The following is a 12760-nucleotide window of genomic DNA, read 5'->3' on the forward strand; positions in this document are numbered from 1 at the left end:
ATATTGTTGTTTCTAATTAATAATTAATTGAATGAACTCAAATTCAGGTCATGCAATAACACTGCTTAAATAAAGAAGATTATAACTGATTCTAGGTCAATCATTAAATAAACTTATTTCACAGCAGAAATGTGTAGACAACTGTCCTTCAGTTGCACATGCACAAGAAAAACTGAGATAGTCAACAGGGTCCAACTTGACCAAAACTCACCCTAATTGTGACATCACACAAAGCAACTATTTGCAACAAAACAACATAAATAATACTACAAAAGAGCTAAAACATCTATACATTCTTAATAACAACTATTTAAATGTCCCCATGTGTTCCCCTTGACCAAGGAAACATTTAAATAATTGATGCATTATATTCCCCATAGCCTCAATTTTGCACTCAATATTTTGAGTTATTAACACTTAAAATCTTAAATCTATGGATTTTTGAGATAAATGCGTTCAATGAACATAGAGTTATTTTCCCAAAACTTTACATTTTAAGTTATGTTTAATTAAGACAATTTGATTCTTTCCAGTAATGACAACATTGTGCTTATCAGGGTATGATGGCCAGCTATACTTTTACGGTCATTGGTGGCAACCTTAACTAGTGTTGTATTTTGGTTGCTTTTATATAACTATAGATTATAGCTGTAGATTAAACCTTGGTAAACAAGCAGCGAAGGTTTGCAGAGAGAGAGAACTTGTGTTGTCAATAGTGTCCACCAGAGGGCGCTAAGCACTTCCCATATGGTTACTGACTGATGTACAACAACTCACGGACTTGTCTGCTCGGGATACGTGCAGAAAAAGAGCACTATATTTTCCAGACTGAACAAAAGCTGTTATACTATTTTAATCCCTTATTTAGTACTTTTCCCTTCCTGTACGCTTATCTTTTGCGTTATTTTCTCTCTCTCATTCTCTGAATTATTAAGACAGTCTGCTTTCTTTTTCAAAATAGTTTGACTTCCAGTGGAATGCGTAATTGTTTTCCCACCCGTAGTCAGGCAGGTCCCGCCTTCTGCGTTCGGATTGGCTAAGAGCTTCTTACAAGCGGACTACGATTGGCCAGTGCATAAATCGTGTGTATGTGTAACTCTCTTCTGTCCTACAACTCACAAACCTATTTACTATATAGTATATTCCATACAGCTCAATATACGATATGTAATATAATTGGTCACTTCTTTTATTTAACTTCATATCATTAATCAATTCTGCAATTAGTTTTTAATCATTTGGAACGTTTAACTATTAAAAATAATATTATTTCAAATGAACAATTAGAACAAAGGAATAATTCACCCAAAAATGAAAATTCTCTCATTTAGTCACCCTCGTGCCATCCCAAATATGAATGACTTTCTTTCTTCAGCAGAACACAAACAAATATTTTTTAGAAGAATATCTCAGCTCTGTAGGTCTTACAAGGCCTTGTGAATGGTGACAATAAATTCGAAGCTCCAAAAATCACACAGAGGCAGCATAAAAGTAAACCATATGACGCCAGTGGTTAAATCCATGTCCTCTGAAGTGATATGATAGGTGTGGGTATCAGGTCAATATTAAAAAAAAGTACTTAAACAAAGTGAAAGTGAACGTGTAGATTTATGGTAGAAAAAGGACTAAAATATTTCTCTGTTCTAGGAATATGATAAGAAATAATTGAAGTTTTTATATTTCTTAGCTTACAGAAAAGTGATAAATACACTGTCAACTGTGAATTAAAAATTTTGTTTTCCAACCTTGCTGTCTTAAAATTATAATAATGCATCTGTATATATTATTCAAATCAATTCAAGTTCTGCTTTAAATGGAATAAAATTACCTTTAAATACTGTATTTTCGGTCTCAAGGGTGGATATGTGCTTACCATCAATTCACTGTACTTACCAATATTACAGTCGGGACTTTGACAAAAAAAAACAAAAAAAACAAACATTAATGCTGCCTGGCTTCAAATGTAAGCTTCCTCCCCTATGGAAATAAACAACTGTTTAATTTCACTTTTACAAATACTTTTTTTTTTTCTTCTTCTTTCAGATAAGTGGGTGATTCTGTAACAAAAGGAACTTGATCTGATATGAATATATATATATATATATAATCATTTAAGTAAAAAATTTACATTCCGTATGGTCTTCTTTCTATCTAAAACTGAATTTCTTCACATTCCTGTACGCAATACTGTATTTCTTTTCCACAGCATTCTCAGAAAAGTCTGAAATAGTTAATTACAAAAAATATATATTATCTCCTTTGATGGTAACCTTGATATGTTATATTCTTATATTTGGCATACAGTAAAACCATTGATGTGGTAGAATCAAGCAAAACCGGGTTAAGTCAACTTTCGTCCAATCATTTGACGTCTAAATGTATCAATCGTGGGAGTTGCCGGAATATGGGTGGGGAAAAAGTAACGCCACTGGAAGGGTTCAGCTCCCTCAATGTAATTGAATGTAGCTTGAAATAATTTTTAATTTTACATTTAAATAAATATTACTTTAACTGTGTAAAAACAATACTTTGAAAAAAAAAATAGAATTGAAATGTAAAACATGTACATTGAAAGTGGCATATGAAGGCATTTTATATGATTTTTGCACTTTCTTTGGAAAAAAAAAAAAAGAGATAACCTGCAATTGTTACCTCAAGGACCAATTTATGTTTATTAATGGATCTAACCCATAAAAAAATACTTTTGTTGTGTAACCCCAATTCGTCAGGTTAAATAGCATTTTGCACATGAATAAAACCAGTTAGTTGAGATGTTACCACATGAAGCACTTTTTTACAGTGTGCATGAAATACAACATTAATATCAACCTGTGAAACCAGCATTTGGTCTGTTTTATTATGGAGGACACATGGAGTTGAAAAAGATTATTAAAAGGTGGTAAAAAGTTGTTAACATGCTAGACCGGTCAATGTGTTTTTAAATGCTTTTATGCAGGGCCTTTATTTGTCAAGCACTTGTTTCAACATTGCAGTGTTTGCAAGGTAGTGCTTATATGTTTCTGTTTATTTACAGGGTGGGAAAATGGGTGGAAGATCTCCGAGGATGCCCACCCACACCTGTTAGACACAGAGGTGTTGATCCAAGGGGTAAAGGAACAAAGGATTAGGTTTCTACTTCAACAGAGAGATTTCTTCTATGCATACAGATGGCGAGTGTGTGTGTGTGTGTGTGTGTGTGTGTGTGTGTGTGTGTGTGTGTGTGTGTGTGTGTTTCTTCACTAACTTCGTCACAGTATATTGAGTCAGCTCTCTTCTGAGTCATCCGTTTCAAGGTTGCCTAGTGACGGTGACGGGGAAAACGTTTCCTATTGCGCATTCGCTGATGCTTGGCACCAATATTTATTCAAGCACTGCAATATGAGGGAAAGAGGAAATAATTGATGCATTTTCAGATGATTGCATGGATGTTTGGCCACCTGTAAAAAGTGTTTACCAGTGGGCTTCCCTTGTTTTTCATGCTTACCTCATCAACGTACATATGAAATAGATTTACAGTGGGGCTCAATTCGGAAAGCAATGTGTATTCACAGGTTCAAGTCAAGTTGAGATCAAAGTTGTTTTCAGGTTCTGCTCTCTGCCTTATGTCTAGGCATCAATATAATCATGATGCTCCACCTAGTGAACAACATATCCTTTTTATGGCTCAGATCACTCCCCTCATGAAACTCTGACCAGCAGGTTATCTAACTGAGCAAAGTTGAGATAACCACTTTAACCTAAGCACAGGGCCGGTTCTACACATTTGGAGACCCTAGGCAAAATGTATGTTGGAGGCCCCCAGCCATGCCCTCCTCCCCTTCACCTTTCAGAATTCACGAGTTCACACTTACATCAAATTAAATAGAGTAAAGATTATGCGTATTTGGCATGCAGGGGAGGGCTCCACGCTCTGAATTTTGGCCAGATTTACACAGTATTACATTGGATTGCATTGTATTTTGGATTGTGTTGTTTACATCCAATAAGAGATTATTAAAAATCAAAGTGAGGAGATGGGGCGGTAGAGGGATGCTGATAAACTGTCAATGAAAAGAGGTAAGTCTGCAGTATATCTCGTTGTCTCGTATACCTCTTATCTCGTTGATTATCTGAATGTGCTCCTCCCGAACTTTGTTAATAAAACATAATTTAATAAAAAAGACTTGAAAACAAATATGATTCCTAACCATTTTATTTATACAAAACCTGTTATCAGTATTTTTATATTTTTACTTAAATGTGCATACTAATGTAACTTTAATTAAGATAAACAAACAAAAAAATCATCTGAAAAGTCATCTTTTTTTTTTTTTAAGCAGTAAGGAAGTTTTTTGCAGTAATTTGTTCAGTAATTTATTTATGGTAACACACTAACCCACTATTTGGGATAATGAACAGTTTTGTTTTTGATAGACTAAATATAGTCATATTAGGTATGTATTGTAGAGAAATACCTTATGATACACAAATCAGCTGCTAGTGGAAGTGAAAAGACAAGTTAATTTCGTCAACTGTAATTGTGTGCTTATTCATATGCTTAAGATTGCATACTTATTTTCAATAAATATTGCAACAGTATTTATGATTGGGAAACGAAAAAAATGAAGTCTATTATGGTCTATATGCGTCTATTATGATAGACTAGAGCAGTTAATGTAGGCTAAACATCTGCGTTTTAGAAGATATACAGACTGTTTTAAAACATAATAAACAATGCTTTAGTATTGTGCGTTTGCTCTTTGAATGACAAACTTTACTTTTTCTGTAGTATTTTGCGAGTCAGCTCCTGACTAGGGCTGGAAATCGATTCTAAAAGAATTGATTCCTTGCGTTAGGAATCAAGATTCTATTCCACAGGTTGCAATCGATTCCATCGAGGAGAATCGACTCCTTTGTAAGATTCAGTTCAACAGTTAATCATGAATTCGCCACTCTATCTCTTCAACTGGAAGTCCGATTCATTTCCGCGAATCAGACTCTTTCGGACGGTTCATTTAGAACGTATTTTTTTTTCTAACAAAAGTCTGCATTGTAGCTACATACGCTCGGATTCAAAGTGTCAGAAGCGAATTCAGTCCATCAACGGCGCTCGCGCTCTTTTGAACTGGAAATAACCGTCAAATGATCTATCTCAAAATGACGCTGATCGTTAGAATCAGAATTACAATCACTCAAAAATAGATGATACCTGAATCACGAGCTGCGCTTTCTTTGCGTGCCTGCTTAGCCTTACGCTTAGCAGCCCCTGAAGGATGAGTTCGTTTCGGCGCCATCAGATAAATTTGCAGAAAAGTTGGATTTTATTCATCTACAATCTCTTCATTCATAATTCAGAGGTTGGGAGTGACTCGCATGTAAACGATGATATTAATTGGTTTAACTACAGGTGAATGACAATTGTTATATCCAATGGACAAACAGCATAGTATTTTGCTGCTCTTGATTGGTGGATAAGCATGTGTATGTTTTGGAGGCCCCGCCTCCAAGGCCGAGGCGCTAGGCAACAGCCTAGTTCGCCTATAGGTAGCGCCGGCCCTGCCGAAGCACAGTGTATTCTAATAAGCACCACTCCAGGAAAATCAACTGAACATTAGGGCATTTGTCTAAAGCCTGTTTGGTTTCAAACAATGTGTATATCGGTCATGAAGTGGTTTTACAGGTTTCCTGTGAAATCCAAATATTTACCAATGCACAACTTTCAGAATGTACTTCTGTTTTGTTACCATCCACCTTAAAAAACAAAATAAAAAAAAATCTAAAAAGCAGGTGGACACAGCTACTTCACATATTCATAAGATGTCAGCTCAGCATCCCCTTTCATCTGTAAGATGTCATAATGTAGAACTGCGAGCATTATATTTGTTCTCCCAAAACCAGTTTCTCTGTGTGCTTTTAAAATACAACATTCAAATTGAGATTTCGTAATTGGCAAATCATTATATTTTTATGAATTATTTGCATTGTCTGTAAAATTGTATTTAAGAAATAATTAATAGTTCTCGTCCCGGATGCTGATTAGTCAATGTAATATATAACCTGTGGCCTTATTATTTATCACAAAGCAAACATTTTACAGTTTTCAAAGAATTGTTATTACTGCATATCTCATATTACAGGTCAACAGAATAAAATGTGAGATGAGAAAATGCACAATTTCTTTTTTTATTGTTGTATATCCCTTTATCACTGACGTGCACAGAACAGGGGCAGCAGGGGCGTAAGCTATTTCTTTCCCATATCTAAAGGTGTCCTTCTGGTCGTCCAGAAAAAGAGGAAACATTTTAAATTAGGCCTAATAATTAAATTAAAATAGTTAAATAAAACAAAATGTAAATTTTGTCATAATCTCACAATAACAGTAATAATGTGTTATTATGAGATCTCTTAGTAAATCGCAGACGTAAATTAAGACGTAATTTAAGAAAATTAAGCGGAGGTGCCTTATGCGCTACAGCAGATCGTGGGCAGATGCCAATCACAAGTGATCCTCCCTATGCCCTATACTCACTCCGAACCGCAGAGCCCTTGAACTGGGCACTCTGAAGGAAACATGCCATTACTGTATGGTTTTACACTTCGCTAACAGTCTTGTAGAAGGGCCCTTTGAGAAAAGATTCATTATCTCACTTACGTTTTAAACAAGCTTTCGAGCGGCATCCCCTCCCACAGCAGTGCCCTTCAAGGAAGCAAAAAATGCAGTTTTGAATTCACAACATCGAGATGAGAACATTGAAGTGCCGTTACCTCAGACGAGTAACAGGTCTGATAAGAAGTCCACTCGATGTATTGTGTTGTAAATTCATCAAAAGTATAATACTGGATTGCTACCGCATTTCCGACGCACGTTTAGACAGATTTATTCATTATTATGTGAGCAGTTGCGTCGCTTTAATAGAATATTGACATGAGAAGTCAGGTTCAGACAAAGCCAGTTTGGTTTTGTTGAAAGTAATAAACCATTAGCCTAATCACTATCAGAAAAATACCATTGAGCTACCACAGTAGGCCTACCGCAGCTCACTATACACATATTACGCAGTCTGGATAGGGCAACAACTCCCTAGGGGGGGACCAGAAACTCCACCTGCTGCCCTTACTCGCATGCTATGCGTTATTCAAGGACACTGTAGAACACAGTCGATGGCCTTGCGCTCACAATATCTCATCGCGCCTTCGCACCGCAAACCACATTACCTGGATAATGCCATGGATAATGTTCATATTTTAAGATACTGTCACGGTCCTCCAAGGTAGCCTACTTTAAAAAATACCAAGGTTTTACTATGACATGTCATAAACATGGGGTCATCACAGACTAAATAAATAAAGACGTGTATTACCATGGTGCTTTTTGTGAGAAATATAACAGAATAGGCTATTATTTGTGATAAAGGAAAAATTGAAAAGATTATGTACAGTATATACTGTATTATACAAGACAATGGTTAAATAGTCAAAAAGCAATGAAATTAATTACATATTTATAATCACTAATTAAAAAAACAACAAAAGAAAACAATGCCCTTTTTTATCCTTCCGCCACTGTCTAAGGTCTGTGCATGTCACTGCCCTTTATTATTGCATTTGTCTTCTGTAATTTATGTGTGTGAATACTAACTAAGCACTTTATTAGGAACACCTGCACACCTACTTATTCATGCGGTTATATAATCAGCCAATCATGTAGCAGCAGTGTAATGCATAAAATCATGCAGATACGGGTCAGGAGCTTCAGTTAATGTTCACATCAACCATCAGAATGGGGAAAAATGTGATCTCTGATTTTCTGTGGCATTATTGTTGGTGCCAGATTGGCTGGTTTGAGTATTTCTGTAAATGCTGATCTCCTTGGATTTTTACACACAACAGTCTCTAGAGTTTATTCAGAATGGTGCCAAAAACAAAAAAAATCCAGTGAATGGCTAGACTGGTTCGTGCTGACAGAAAGGCTACGGTAACTCAGATAATCACTCTGTACAATTGTAGTGAACAGAATAGCATCTCAGAATGCACAACATGTCAAACCTTGAGGCGGATGGGTTACAACAGCTGAAGACCACATCTGGCACTTTATTAGGACCTTAGTGTTCTTAATAAAGTTCTCAGTGAGTGTGTCGCCTGATGCAGCATTTCTCTAGCATCTGTCAAACTTATAGTACTGGCTTTTGTGTCATGGAAAAATTGACATACCACTCTTCCCCCTTTTATGATGCTGCTTGAATCAGGCTCACAAATGCACTGGTACCTGGGTGATGTTTTGTCCAGTCAGATCAGGGATGACGTCAAGTGGCAGTATGACATCAATGCGTGATGCATGAAAATGCATGATAGTGTCTAAGTCTCTCAGATTACAGTCCATACTGGTATACCAGAAGTCTGTATAAGCACTAAAAGTTGTTGGCCGGCTCATTAAATCATGGTGAGGAAATAAACTGAAGGACATTTTTAGCATAATGTTATTTGATGAAGCATTTCAGATAATATTTTTAACCAGTTAATACATCTCTTTTTTTGACAGAGTTGATATTTAGTATCACAAGACAGGGATGCTTCACTAATTGTATCACTTTGCTTGTCTGTTAAATATTTTTGTTAGCAGAGCAAAAATAGACAAAATGACTTGTCATATTGTGTCTAAACTGTAGGTTGACTTGATTTCAGAGTTGCCACACGTCCCGTAATATACAGGATTGTCCCATAAAATATGTGATCATCCTGTATTTAAATCTGAAATGATGCGTCTGTAACTGGTCCTGCTCGACCCGCTCTGAGCGGGATTCAAACCGGGGTCTCCGGCATGGGAGGCGGGAATGCTAACTAGGAGGCTAAAAGCTACAGCCCCAGGTAGTTCAGTGGTAAAAGACGCTGACTACCACCCCTGGTGTTCGCTAGTTCGCTTGTTCGAATCCCAGGGTGTGCTGAGTGACTCCAGCCAGGTCTCCTAAGCAACCAAATTGGCTCGGTTGCTAGGGAGGGTAGAGTCACATGGAGTAACATTTTCTTGGTTGCTATAATGTGGTTCGTTCTCTGTGGGGTACTGGGTGAGTTGAGCGAGGATGCAGCGGTGGATGACGTGAAGCCTCCATATGCGCTATGTCTCCGTGGCAACGTGCTCAACAAGCCACGTGATAAGATGCGCGGGTTGACGGTCTCAGATGCGGAGGCAGCTGGGATTAATCCTACGCCACCCGGATTGAGGCGAGTCACTACACCACCACAAGGACTTAAAAGCGCATTGGGAATTGGGCATTTCAAATTGGGTAAAAAAAAAAAAAAAGAAGTTACATGGTGAGTTGAGCTTCAGTTAATGTTCACATTAACCATCAGAATGGGGAAAAATGTGATCTCTGTGATTTTCCATGGAATTATTGTTGGTGCTACAGCCTCTAGATTCAGTCACTAGCGCACCTCTTGAGGCCAGGGGAGTGAGGTTTACACACTGCACAGCAACCTACCAGCTGGCTACCATAACCGCCCCATATCAATTAAATATGGGATGCTATTTGTCTCGTATTTAAGCTGGTCCAATTGTGTCATGGGAAAATAGTTCAAGATCAATAATTTAACCTTGATATTCATTTGAAATTTGACCTATACGGTGGGTAAGGGACCACCTAAAAACATCAGTCAACACTACTTCCAGGTCAACCACTTTAGAGAGATTGTGCCATATTTTACAACTTTAGAAGTGACAACCCTACTTGATATTAAATTATTGTTAATGGAACTGTTCATAAAAGCAATATAACAATCGCAATCATGCTGTTGTTCTAAATATTAGCATGTTTGTGATATCTGTGGCCTTGTGCCTTCATCTGATTTGCAGCCGTGCATATATTCAGTACAAAACTACTCTTGCTCATGTGATACTGCTCAATCATCTAACTATACTCTATTTTGTTTTAAACAGTGCTACAAAGATATATAGTGTATTAATAAATAAATAAAAAATGTTCAGGTGGAGTGTGCAGGTGTACAGAGCAGCAGAAAAAGGCCCTGTGTGTAAACAGCTATTTTTAAGTTTAACCTTGAAGGCAGCCAGCTGTGAGCTTTGGGCCTTGGTTTATAACTATAAAAATTTACATTTGTTTACATTACTATTCTCAACATAGGTTTTGTGCATGGTGACATATCTCACTAAGCTCTCATCAAACACACTATTAGGCTTCTGACAATGTTTTAATTTGTCACTTAACACTCAGTTCCACTCACTGGAATGTAACACTTAACATGGGGTTGCTAATCAGTGACTTATTCACCTATGAGTAGCGATCAGTTCTTTAAAGATGTAACCACCGTGTAGAGTATGCAAATCAAAGAGTTATCTTGAAACATAACACAAAAACTGTTCAATACCATGTCGAACAGTTGTAAACTACAATAGGTGCAATATATGCTATGTAATTTGCAATATATCAGTACAACTGAATACTGATAATATACTACTAAAGTGGTGCAAGTGTGTGAATTTGCATGAATAAATTTTCATTCGTATACTCTTTTGTTGTGTTTGCATAGTTCTTATGCTGACTGCCTTTGGCGCTATGCTTACAAGCAGATTATCAGTATAAATGGTGTGTACCGGAGGTTCCACACTAAATAAACTAAGGGCTCGGATAGAAACTATTTCCATGGTCTCAGCACTCACCCCAATGCAGGGAGGCTTGCCACCAGTCTGTGGTCAAACTCTGCATTGACCAAGGATATCAGTGATGGGGGAGGGTTCATTTGAGCTGATAGTCCTGTGAATTAAACAGGTGTGCAAAACATACTTGTTCTCAGAAGCTCTCTTGTTTGCTATTCAACACAACAACATGTCACTGTATTGCAGTTCTTAAAGGTATAGTTCACCCGAAAATGAAAATTCTGTTATAATTTACTCTTGTTCTAAATCTTGGACCAATGGCCAAACCTACGACTTCATTCTTTCTGTGTAAGTTATAATGTAAATTTATCATGCTAAATCCACACTAGTCTATTTTCTGAAGTATGAAACTCCTTTTTCAGTTTCCTTTTTAAAGGTTTCTGTAGTCTCTTGGGCAAAGCGCCATTCTTATGTGGATGAGAGGCATACATATAGCATTCAATGTTCTGGTCACCATTCACTTACATTATATGGACCTACAGAGTTGAGATATTCTTCTAAAAATCTTTGTTTGTGTTCAGCAGAAGAAAGAAAGTCGTACACATCTGGGATGACATGAGGGTGAGTAAATGATGAGAGAATTTTTATTTTTGGGTGAACTATCCCTTTAAATATATGCAGGCGAGAAAGAGTGAGAGAGAAAATTATATGGATTTGTTAACATGTTAATGTAAAGACGATAATGTTTCTACACATTTCCCCCTTGTATAGACTTCCCAAACCCTCAATGTGTTTTCTAAAAAAATATATCCAAAGGGCCATAGCCACACTAATATTTGTTTAGTTAAAGGGTTAGGGTTAGTCACTGTGACTCAAATAAAAATTATTTATTTATTGATGTACTAACTAGTAAAACTGAATTTCAGCATGCTAAAAACATGCTAATTGGAAACACTACAGACAGGGGTGTAACTACAGGGAGGGCAGCCAACCTAGGACCGGGGTGAGGGAGTTCACAACAATCGACCCACAGAAACCATAAAAATGACTGCAGCTAGATGGGTGATGATAAACGAACCACGCTCCCAAAGGAGTGGACAGGTTCTTTGCACTGGGGGCCTGAACTATCCATTTTACACCACTGACTACAGAGTGTAGTTTAGTAACTATCCCATGGCAAACAGAACATTTACTCAATTAAGCAAGCAATACACGTTAAGTTCAATTTCTACTTGTAGTCTACTCATTGTTAGTTCAAGCTCCACCCTTTACCATAGTGGTAAACCAAAACTACAGCATAACAGAAACTCTTCTAAATCTCAACTTTACAACAACTATCCCCTTTTAACATTCATCTTGAATAAAAACACATCAAATAACACTTCATTTTAACATACACTATCCCTTTCGAGTCCTAAACAAAGCATGCTGGGAAATTATATGAGTTTCATTAATGCTACATTAACACTACAAAAAGTATTCATGTATTCCCAACTCAAATGGATTGAGCAAACTTCCATCTTACAAACCAAAATGGATAGAACGTAACGTAAGCAAGTAATGGCAAAATGTTCTAGAATAGTTATTTTAGTTCATTTTAATTAACTTGAACAAGGAGCAAAAATCATTTTTATGAGTGAATAAGACATTCAGCAGATGTCTTTGAGATGTTTATGATTAAGAATGTTTATAAAATTAGATTTTTTTAAGATGCTTTCCAGATGAAAAGTTCTAAAACGACTTCTCAGAGATGTATATGTGCCTCTGTGTTGGAACGGTATTTTTTGTTCCATTAAAGAGTCTTATAGATTTGGAACAACATGAGAGTGAATAAATGATGACAGAACTTTTCATTTTTGGGTTAACCATTCGTTTAATATAATCCAAGACTAATAAAAAGGCATTAGTTTTATTGTATTTCTATGTGTGCATCCAGACATCTTTACTTTGAATTCTGATCAGTTTCTGAGGAAGAGGATGGGACTTAAAAACAGCTTTACAAGCGCAAAATGGACCGATTTTGAATGCGCCATACTTAATTTGGCTTGACAGTGTGATATTGCTTACTGTGAAGCTGAACATGTACCGCTCAGGTACAAAATAAACATGTCCGTGTTTGATTTGTCTGATGCCACAGTTTATGAAAAGGGTGGTTCTCTGCATACATCTACACTC

Source organism: Xyrauchen texanus, chromosome 33, assembly GCF_025860055.1.
Source record: "Xyrauchen texanus isolate HMW12.3.18 chromosome 33, RBS_HiC_50CHRs, whole genome shotgun sequence".
NCBI classification, from domain to species: Eukaryota; Metazoa; Chordata; class Actinopteri; order Cypriniformes; family Catostomidae; genus Xyrauchen; species Xyrauchen texanus.